The sequence below is a fragment of the Canis aureus genome, chromosome X (assembly GCF_053574225.1).
Source record: "Canis aureus isolate CA01 chromosome X, VMU_Caureus_v.1.0, whole genome shotgun sequence".
Taxonomy (NCBI): Eukaryota; Metazoa; Chordata; class Mammalia; order Carnivora; family Canidae; genus Canis; species Canis aureus.
The window spans coordinates 1,933,752-1,945,171 of NC_135649.1; positions in this window are offsets into that span (position 1 = coordinate 1,933,752).

Sequence of the window (11,420 nt, forward strand, 5' to 3'; positions counted from 1 at the left end):
GAGAGAGGGAGGGGGTGAAGGCCAGCGGGAGATGGAGAGAGAATCTTAAGCAGGCTCCCCAATGAGTGCGGAGCCCCACACGGAGCTCCATCCCTCACCCCTGAGATCGTGACCTGAGCTGAAATCAAAGAGCCAGGTGCTCAACCGACTGAGCCACCCAGGTGCCCCTCAAACAGCTTTATTCAGACATAACTTGCATACATCCAAGTGTTCTATTTAAGGTATACAATTTGGGGGGCACAGTCAGTTAGGCATCTGACTCCTGATCTCAGCTCAGGTCTTGATCTCAGGGTTGCAAGTTCAAGCCCCACATAAAAAAATGATAGAAAATAAAGTATTCGGGCAGCTCCGGTGGCTCAGCGGTTTAGGGCCGCCTTCGGCCCAGGGCGTGATCCTGGACATCCGGGATCGAGTCCCACTTCGGGCTCCCCGCATGGAGCCTGTTTCTCCTTCTGCCTGGATCTCTGCCTTTCTTTCTCTGTGTCTCCCAGGAATAAATAAATAAAATTTAAAAAAAAAAGGAATTTCTGAGAGACACAGAGACACAGGTGGAGGGAGAAGCAGGCCCCACGCAGGGAGCCCGGCGCGGGACTCGATCCCGGGTCTCCAGGATCACACCCCGGGCTGAAGGCGGTGCTAAACCACTGAGCCACTTGGGCTGCCCCCCCCCCCTTTTTAAAGAAATCAATAAAATCTTCAAAAAGATAAAAAGACAGGTGCAGTCCTTGGTCCCCATCCCCCCTGTGCCAGATGCTCATCTGGGGAGCCCCGTTTCTCAGTAGTCGCTCATGACCTTGCCCACTGCCTTCCTGGGAAGGGAACTCCCAGGGAAGCCGAGGCCAGACCCTGGCCCAGAAACTCTGTCCAGTTTGTCATCTCTGAGGAGACTTTGACTTGTGAAGTGATGAGGTTGACCTCTCCTTACCCATCACTCAAGAGTTGTTTTTATTTTAAAGATTCGTTTATTTGAGAGAGAGAGAGAGCGCGCGCACATGAGTGGGAGGGCCAGAGGGAGAGGAAGACAGGATCTCAAGCAGGGTCCTCGCCAAGACAGAGCCCGATGCGGAGCTTGATCTCACAACCTCAGGGTGAGGTCGGGATCATGATCATGACCATGACCTGAGCCGAAGCAGAGAGTCAGCCGCTTAACCGACTGAGCCACCCAGGTGGCCCCATCACTCGGTTTTACGGCCATCAGCTTTGTCATGCATTTATACAAAGTGAGCCTCCCCTGTCAACCTGTCTACACTTGCAGCCCTCCCACTGGGCATCATTCTAGAATGGAGCAGGTGAAGAAATCTGACACAGACGCCATTCCCTTCTTGACACTGATAACGAAGGTGATAGACGTGCAGGTGTGTTTTGAGGCTTTCTCTGTCAGGTCAACTGATATATGAGGGCTGCCTGTGGCCCAGGATAGATCCGAGAACAAGGCCCCCTGTCCTCACGGTGTCCACCTTTCAGCGGAGGAGACAAAAGCTAGCACGGCTCTAGAACCCGTAACCCTGGGGAGACGTGGGTACCCACAAGGGGAGCAGAGCCGAGGCCCAGAGCGGGACAGCACCGCTGCTGTTTTAGGTGTGGCACATAGTTTGATACGTAGTTTAGAAATCACCGTCGGGACACCCGGGGGGCTCAGCGGTTGAGCACCTGCCCCTGGCTCAGGGCGGGATCCGCGGTCCCCGGATCGAGTCCCGCGTAGGGCTCCCTGCGTGGGGCCTGCTTCTCCCTCTGCCTGTGTCTCTGCCTTTTTCTGTGTCTTTCATGAATTAATACATAAAATCTAAAAAAAAAAGTCACAGACTATAGCTTTAGCCAACTAGATTGTAAAGATTTTTACATTTGCTGTGTATTATGATGTTTCACGCTGTAAAAAAAAAACACGCACAAAAAAACCCACAAAACAAACAAACAAACAAAAAACACAACAAAACAAAACAAAACAAAAAATCCTTTCTGGCTGGGGAGAGACTGCCCCGCCCAGAGCCGATTCTTTGACGTGGCTCTAGCCAGGAGCATGTCTTTGATATGCAAACTAATCAATCCGTTTCAAGACCTCCTCTAGCGGGCCCCCACAGCACAGGAGGCAATATTCCTCTGCCTTAACCATCCCAGGATCAGGCGGCAGACAACTAGAGACGCCCCCATAGCCCGAAGCCTGCTGAGATGATTTAAAGTAGTCAGCCCTAAACTGTTTACCCTATCCTGCCTCCTGCCTTGCCTTTCTTATGGAAACTCCAGTAAAGTCTCTGGCCTAAACCTTCCTCTCACTCCTGTCGCCCACCTCCTGATCACCCTGGGGCATCCCCACGTGCCACCCCCCCATGATGTGTGTCTGGTCTCTAAGACTTAGGAGTGCAATAAACTGTTTTTCTCAGCCCCTCCTCCATCTTCTCCTGTGGTTGCACCTGACTCTTGTATGTCTGCCCCTTTCTTCACATATTTCCAGCAAATTGTGCTCCCTCTGCTTTCATGAAATACTGCTCTGTTTGTGAAGACTCATTACAGTGACTTCTTTATTGCAAAGTGTTCTCCCTATTGACACGAGCAGATATTTTTGGGTGCCATTTAATATTCTTTGAATTCTCCTTTGTCATACACCAATATTGCTTTTTGCATTGAAGTAGAAAGGAGGCAGCTGAGAGCAGACACGTCTCTGAAGAGTTTGGCCAGGGCACAGGCTGCTCAAACGAATTGGCACATCTAAGGGACAAACCAGTGAGCCATGGCTTGGAGTGGGAGGCCCGTGGGGGTATAGGGAGGCCAAGGGGGATCTTCAGTAACCGGTTCAGGTGGAATCATCCCATTTTGTAAATGAGTGATTATTTGAAACCCATGCCAAATTGCTTGATGCCAAACGCTAGCAAACCCAGACACACAGAGTGGCAGCACTCAGGACCAACAGGGAACCTTAAATCCACGAAGACCGAGAATGGAAATAGAGCCATGAGGATATAGAAATACAACTCAGAGAATGAAACCAAGGATGGAGAGAGAAGAGGTTGGAGAAAGTTCAAGCAGGCTAATTTCCTTATCTCCCAATGAAAATTGCTCTTCTCAGGAGATATTGCTCAATGGGATCCCTGAGGCTGGAATCAAGGAGGGAGCTCCAGCCTTAGGGGAGGCAGCGATGTCCTACCTGGGCGGATCTCCAAGCTGCCTCGACATCATCCTCCCAGTAGCCCTGGATGCCCCTTTATTGGCATTCAATGCCCTTGGCTGACATAGTTCCTGCTTTCCTGGGAGGTCATAATGGATAAAATAGCCAGTTTGAGACCACAAGGAACAGCCCATGCCGGCATCATGGCAGAGGGAAGTGAGAGGTAACCACTGATCAAATATTAAGCCAGAAAGAGCTGCGAAGAAATTTCAAAAAAATAGAAAAGAATACAGAACACATTCTTGGAATAGAATGTTGACAACTAAAATGGAAAACAAACCAAGAGCCTACCTTTAGAACTTAAAACTCCCTTTAAAAAAAATCTCTGGTTAAAAGAAGTCAAAGAAAAAATTCCAGAATATCTAGGAAACAGGAATGATGAGAACAGAAAGTACTGAGTTGGAACACAGAGAAATCAGAGAACTAATAAATCCATCTCAAAACTGATTCTTTGAGAACCCGAAAACAAAACCAAAAGATAAAACAGAAGCCAACCTAAGCAAGGGGGAAAAAAAAAACCCCAAAGATAGCAAAATGAAAAGTCCACACTGGGGAAGAACAGATATGGGCACAAGCCCCCCAGTGTCGCGAGCAACTTGTAATACAGGCAACAGCAAAAGTAGTTCTGGTGGGGGGACCCTTAAGCACAGAGAAAGTTCTCATACAGAGATCCCTGGTGCCTGACTGAGCCACTGCTTCCGATGTCACCTCACACCCAATCCAGTCCGGGAGGAACAGAAGGGCTGTTGCTTCCCAGAAGCCCCTGGAGGACATCCCTGAACTTAGCACTGGCTAGAACTAGGTCACCGGCCACCACAGTTTCTTTCTTTTTTTTTTTTATAAATTTATTTTTTTTTACTTTTTTTTCTTTTTTTAGATTTTATTTATTTATTCATGAGAGACAGAGAGAGAGAGAGAGAGAGAGAGAGAGAGAGAGGCAGAGATATCGGCAGAGGGAGAAGCAGGCTTCATGCAGGGAGCCCTACGCGGGACTCGATCCCTGGACTCCAGGATCACGCCCTGGGCCAAAGGCAGACGCTCAACCGCTGAGCCACCCAGGCGTCCCCACCACAGTTTCAAACAGCAGGATTTCTTCCTGAATCACACAAGAAGAGGGGGAGCCCCGGGGCACCTGGGTGGTTCAATGGGTTAAGCGTCTGATTCTTGAGCTCAGCTCAGCTCATGATCTCGGGGTCCTGAGAGCGAGCCCCGTTTCGGGCTCTACACTGGACGTGGAGCCTGCTCGAGAGACGCCCCGTCTCTCCATTTCCCGCTGCCCCCGCGCCCTCCCTTTCTGAAAAAAAGAAGGGGAGCCGGAATCTAAGAAGGGATCTACAAACAGGGCAGAAGGGGGATCTGTCCTGCGTCTGGGTCCCCTCAGGGCTATCCTCAGTTCCGCTGATCACTTGCCTCTTAGGGCACCAAAGCTCAGCTCATCTCATCAGTGCCATGTCACAGCGTCTGGACGAGTGGCAAGGCAGTGTTGCCTTGAGCCCACAGTCTCCTCCTCCTATTCTTCTTCTTCTTCTTCTCCTTCTTCTTCTTCTTCTTCTTCTTCTTCTTCTTCTTCTTCTTCTTCTTCTTCTTCTTCTTCTTCTTCTTTTCTCCTTCTCCTTCTCCTTCTCCTTCTTCTTCTTTCTTTTAGTTTCTTCTATGTTGTATGCTTGTACCTTGCACACTTGGTGGATTTTGCATATTTACCCGTATGTCTTGTATATTTACTCTGATGAACCCTAGAATCATACTGTCAAGTTCTATGACACCCAGGTAGGGAAGAAATGGCTATCACCCACGGGGACCCTTCAAACTCCCGTGTTTCCGTTCCCCTTTCCTCCACTCTCACTTTTTAGAGTTTATCTTTTCCTCTTTATCAGGATGAGATGTAAATGTTAACACTAACAGTTCAGGGGATCCCTGGGTGGCGCAGTGGTTTGGCGCCTGCCTTTGGCCCAGGGCGCGATCCTGGAGACCCGGGATCGAATCCCACGTCGGGCTCCCGGTGCATGGAGCCTGCTTCTCCCTCTGCCTGTGTCTCTGCCTCTCTCTCTCTCTCTGTGACTATCATAAATAAATAAAAATTAAAAAAAATCCAAAAAAAAAAAAAAACCACTAACAGTTCAAAAGTCAAGTGGGGCTACTATCGAGTGGTCAAAGATACATTACTATTGCAAGTTAGGGGCGCCTGGATGGCTCAATGGGTTAAGCGTCTGCCTTCGGCTCAGGTGATGAGCTGGGGGTTCTGAGACCGAGCCCCACCTTGGGCTCCCTGCTCAGTGGGGTCTGCTAACCCTCTCCTTCTGCCCTGCTTGTGCTCTCTCTGTCTCTCTCAAATGAATAAATAAAATATTTTTTTTAAAAGAAACTAATAGAAAAAGAGGTTCGAGTGTATTGTTTATACTTATAAATAACTAAAGATAACAGCATGAATATCAACTATGGTGTGGCAGGGGTCCCCAAGATCACCCTCAGGAGCACCCAGGCCTGCTGAGTTTACCCCTCACTATATATACGGAGAAGGGGGCTGCATCCCATCCGCAATGTAAACCTACCCCTCCATGTTTTGTGCATACAAATAAGTTTTCTACAAGTTGAAAACCAAAGACACAAATGTAGGTTATGATGTTTATATTAATATTTTTCGATGCCAGGTCAGGAAGATACATGCTAGCATTACATTTCCTTCATATAAGTCAAATTTGATGAACCCTGGGCCATTGGGAAAGAGAGTCATTTCAGCATGAAGGTTCAGTGGATTCTCTTTTCTTATGCACCGTCAATTGGTAAAATTATATTCTTTCTTATTTTTTTTATTCTTTCTTATTTTGATCATAAATTCCTCATCAGTTCTTTTTTCCCCCTATTTCTAGGTGCTTTTCCCTATTTTCTTGTACTAATTAACCATCATCACATTCAATTTTCTTTGAACTCCCAATTGCACCCTCTCATATTTTGAGTCCACATACACACGCCCTTTCTTTTTTGAATTCTTGGAGTCCTCTCTCCCAGAGCCTGCCATTCTCCTACTTCAATCTGCACTGATTGCCAATCAGGCCTTCTGCCCAGTTGGCATCCTTGGTATTTCCTATCACTGCACTCCTGGATTAGATCCACTGTTTTGTGGATCCCACGTTTTCCTTTTTCTTGGCTTACACCCTCATCTTGCTGGAGAACATCCTCAAGTAGCTTCCTAAGAAAGTATATTTGAGAGGTAAATTTTCTTAGCTCTTGCATATCTAAAAATATTTTAATTCCATTGTTACACTTGATGGATATTTTGGCTGGTGTAGAATTTGAATTGAAAATGATTTTCTCCTGGAATTTTGAAATTATCACCCTTATTAGGATTTTATGGGATGCCTGGGTGGCTCAGTGGTTGACCATCTGCCTCTGGCTCAGGGCATGATCCCAGAGTCCTGGGATTGAGTCCCATATCGGGCTCCCTGCATGGAGCCCGCTTCTCTCTCTGCCTGTGGCTCTGCCTCTCTCTCTCTCTCTCATGAATAAAAAAAAAAGATTTATTTATCTGAGACAGAGAGAGAGAGAGAACACAAGCAGGGAGGAGAGGCAGAGGGAGAGGGAAAATCAGACGCCCCCGCTGAGCAGGGAGCTATCTCAGGGCTTGATCCTAGGACCCTGGGATCACAACCTGAGGTGAAGGCAAACACTTAGCTGACTGAGCCACCCAGGTGCCCTGCTGTCTTCTCTTTTTAAAATTGTTGCCTGGGATCCCTGGGTGGCTCAGTGGTTTAGCGCCTGCCTTGGCCCAGGGTGTGATCCTGGGGTCCCAGGATCGAGTCCCACATCGGGCTCCCTGTGTGGAGCCTGCTTCTCCCTCTGCCTCTCTCTTTCTTTCTGTGTCTCTTATGAATAAATAAATAAAATCTTTAAAAAACTAAAATAAAATTGTTGCCCTATTATCTTTTATCATCCAGTGTTGTTATAAAGTCTGATGCTACTTATTCTGATTCCTGTTCATTTTTTCTCATTTTTAACTTTCAAAAACTCTTGTTCGTTGCTTGCTGGACTTCCTAGATTGTTCTTCCCAGTCCTTACATTTCCTCTCATATTTTTTGTCTATATTGTTTTGTTCTATTTCTTAGCATACTTCTTCGGTTTTGCCTTTCAATATTTCTATTGAAATTTGAACTTCAATAACCACATTTAATTTCCAATAATGCTTTCTTGTTCTCCACTCCTTTTACATAATATTCTATTCTTGTTTTGTGGATACAATATTTTCTTTCAGTTCTCTGAATATGCTAATTAAATTAGTATATTCTTTCCGTATGTTCCCTGCATTTCCTAGGATTCCTCCAAGTTCATTTTCTCCTGTAGGTTATACTTGGTTGTTTTTAATGTCGAAGACCTTCTTCAAATTTCTGATGAGCCTTAGTGGTTTATATTTAATAAAGAAGGGCTGGATAGCTATTGTAGATTTAATCTGCTTTAGGGCAATTAGGTCTGTTTTCCCTGGTATGACTCTTATATGTAGGGTGGGGAGCTAAAGAGCAGAGTTCACATCCTGCAAATGCTAAAACGAGGAGAAAATTGTTCAGGAGCTGCCAACATCCATGCTGGAAGCTCTAGCTCTCTACAGACATTTTATTCCATTTCTTTAGAGAACTGTCAGGTGTTTTTCCTTCAGGCCTGCATCAGCTGCCCGCTCAGCTATCTGGCAGAGAAGAGGAGGTTCCAACTGGTGCTGTCATTCTGTATTGGGGTCTTCAGTTAATCCCCATGTGTTCGGTCCCATCTAGTTCTATTGCCTTCCACCACATGCCTGCTGATTCCGAGCCTGCTCGCTGGTCTTTATATCGGACAAACTAACTCCTATTTCTTCTGTAGTTCCCTTATCAAATGTTCCAGACTAGATTTTTCCCACCTATTTTATTCAACTACTTCCTACCTGCTTTACAAAAAAAATGTTAAAATCTGTCGTTTGAGGATAACCTCCCATTTTCACCACATTTTCTTTACTTTGATGGGTTTCTTTCTGTTCCTCAATACTGTTTTGTAGTAAGTTTCTATGGATAAAGAAGGAAAACTCTACAGCACCTGGGTGGCTCAGTAGATTGAGGATCCAAGTGTTGGTTTTGGCTCAGGTCACATCTCAGGGTTGTGAGATGGAGCCCTGTGTCGGCCCGTGCTCAGGGCGGAGTCTGCTCCATATTCTCAATATCTCTCTCTCTCTCTCTCTCTGTGTGTGTCTCACCCTCTACCCCTCCCCTCACTCATGTTCTCTGTCACTCTTGTCGCTCTCTTTCTAAAATAAATCAATCTTTAAAAAGAAGGAAAACTCTGTGTGTGTGCACGCACAAGAGTGAGCATGATGAATCAGAATTAATTCATTTCTTCTCTATTTTCCTTTTTTTAGTACATGTAGTTAGGGTCATTAATTTTTCTAGATGACTACTTTGGCCACACAGCATAGGTCACTTCGTCATTTCTGAAGAGTTTATTATTTTAGCTTTTGTTTCCTTTTTAACCAGAGAGTTATTTTTTTTTTCAGAGAGTTATTTTGAAATCTGTTTTAAAACTTCCAAATGGAGAGTGCCTTTTTGTTTTGTTTTCTTTTACTTTTGCCCATTCTTTTGTTCCTAAGTTTGAATTTTATTGTATTGTTGCCAGAGACTGGACTGCATGATTTCAACATTTTGGAATTTACTGAGACTTTTTTTGAGGTGTCTAATTCATAAGTCACTTTAGGAAATGTTCCATAGTGCTTGAAACAAATTTATGATTTTGATTTTTTTGTTACCATCAGAGATGCTAGTTCTACAACTCTGGACCGACTGTTTTGCCTTTCTCATTTTCCATTGTCATTTTGGATATGCTTTTCTAAAAATATATATACTCCTATCAGTCCAAGAGATTTTTAGACAGATGGAGTAGGAGTTGGTGCTCTGTCTGTCATATTGATAAAAACCTTCCGGTTGTTGGTTTTCTGTCAATTGCTATTTATACTATATTTTCCTGGTTTTTGTCTTCTACAGCCTAAATTTTAAGGGGGCCCATTTAAAAAATATTATAGCTCATTTTTTAAAATGACACATTTTTAATTTTACTAGTGAATACTTTAAAATTTAGTATATTTTTCTTTTCTTTTTTTTTAAAGATTGTATTTATTTATTCATGAGGGACACACACAGAGAGTGGCACAGACACAGGCAGAGGGAGAAGCAGGCTCCATGCAGGGAGCCTGACGTGGGACTTGATCGCAGAACTCCAGAATCACACCCTGAGCGTGAAGGCAGACATCCAAACGCTGAGCCACCCAGGCGTCCCAAACCTTAGTATATTTTTCTACTTTCCAATGGCGAAAGTGAAATTGTATTATTTAAGCCCTGTTTATTCAAACTAAGGAATTCAGCAAGACCCTCTTCATTGTTTTTTTTTTAAATTGGTTTTCTCTTTCAAAAATGTCTTGTACAGTTACTCTTCCCAATCTAGATTAACTTGTTACAGTCCACAAAAACTCCTTGATCTTGACTCAGGGAAAAAAAATTTCCAGATTAATTTGTAAAGAATTGACAACTTTACTTTACTATGTAACTCTTTCCTTCCAGGAATGTGGTAGTTCCTTTTTTTTTTTTTTTTAAGGTCTTCTTTTATGTTTTTCAGTGGTTTTGTAGTTTTTTAAATATAGGATTTTGGCATTTCTTGGGTTTACTCCCAACCATTTTACAATTTTTTTTCCTTTTTACAATTTCTGTAACCAGAGTGAGTTGAATCCTTTTTAAAATTACATTTCCAGCTTTTTATTACTAGATGTATCTATATGTCTGTATCCTAAAAACCAGGAAGTCGGTCTTTCTCTACTAGGTTTAATGAGTCTTTCTCCTCATGGTGAAATTCCAAGGATGACATTTAAAAGATGATTGGAGGAGGATGCACGTGTTTCATTTTATATGAATGATGCTGATGCTGCACTATAGATCTTGTTCTGTTTCTTGCTTTGTTACCACTTAACACCATTAAATATGATGTTTGCTCTAAGTTTTTATTTTTTAAAAGATTTTATTTATTTATCTACTCATGAGAGACACAGAAAGAGGGAGAGAGAGGCAGAGACACAGGCAGAGGGAGAAGCAGGCTCCACTCAGGGAGCCCGACATGGGACTCGATCCCGAGTCTCCAGAACCACGCCCTGGGCTGAAGGCTGGCGCCAAACCGCTGAGTCACCCAGGCGTCCCCCTGCTCTAAGTTTTTAAATAGATACCTTTGATTGGATTAAGGAAGCTCCCTACTATTCATAGCTCTCTAAGTCGTTTTTCTCATAAGTAGGTGTTGTATCTTATTAAACATTTTTCCTGCATCTATTGAAATAATCCTATCATTTGTTCTCCTTAAATCTGGTAAGGTTGATTTTCCAATTTCAAACTATCCTTGCCTTCTTAGTATAAATTTCAACTTGGTTATGATGTATCATTATACTCTGCTCGATTCAGTTTGTTTAGAATTTTACATCTATTTACCTATCCAATGACACATTTCCATTGGCTCATCATAGTAGTTATATTAGTTTTGTAAAATAAGTTTGGAGAGGGTTTTTTTTCTGTATGTGGTTGGAATTAACCATTCATTAATAATTTAGTAGAATTTGGGACACCCGGGTGGCTCAGCGGTTGAGCGTCTGCCTTTGGCCCAGGGCGTGATCCTGGAGTCCCGGATTGAGTCCCACATCGGGGTCCCTGCATGGAGCCTGCTTCTCTCTCTCTCTCTCTCTCTCTCTCTCTTTCTGTGTCTCTCATGAGTAAATTAAAAAATCCTTAAAAAATAATTAAAATATAATTTGGTAGAATTCATCTGTAAAGCTCTCTGAACTTTTTATTTTGGCATGGGGTAGATTTTTAAAATACATAGTCAATTTGTTTGTGATTATACAGGGGTCTATCCAGGTTTTATGTTTCTTTTTTTAATTTTATTTATTTATTCATGAGAGACACAAAGACAGAGAGAGAGGCAGAGATACAGGCAGAGAGAGAAGCAGGCTCCATGCAGGGAGCCCAACATGGGATTCGATCCCGGGTCTTCAGAATCACACCCTGGGCTGAACGTGGCGCTAAACCGCTGAGCCACTCGGGCTGCCCGGTTTTATGTTTCCAGGGTCAGTTTTGGTAAGCTGTGCTTTTCTAGGAATTTATTCATTTTGCTTATGTTTTCCATTTTTCTGACATATAGTTGCTCATAATATCCTTTTAAAAAAGTATGTTTTATCTACTATCTATTGTGTGATCTATTGTATCTGTGATTACGTCCT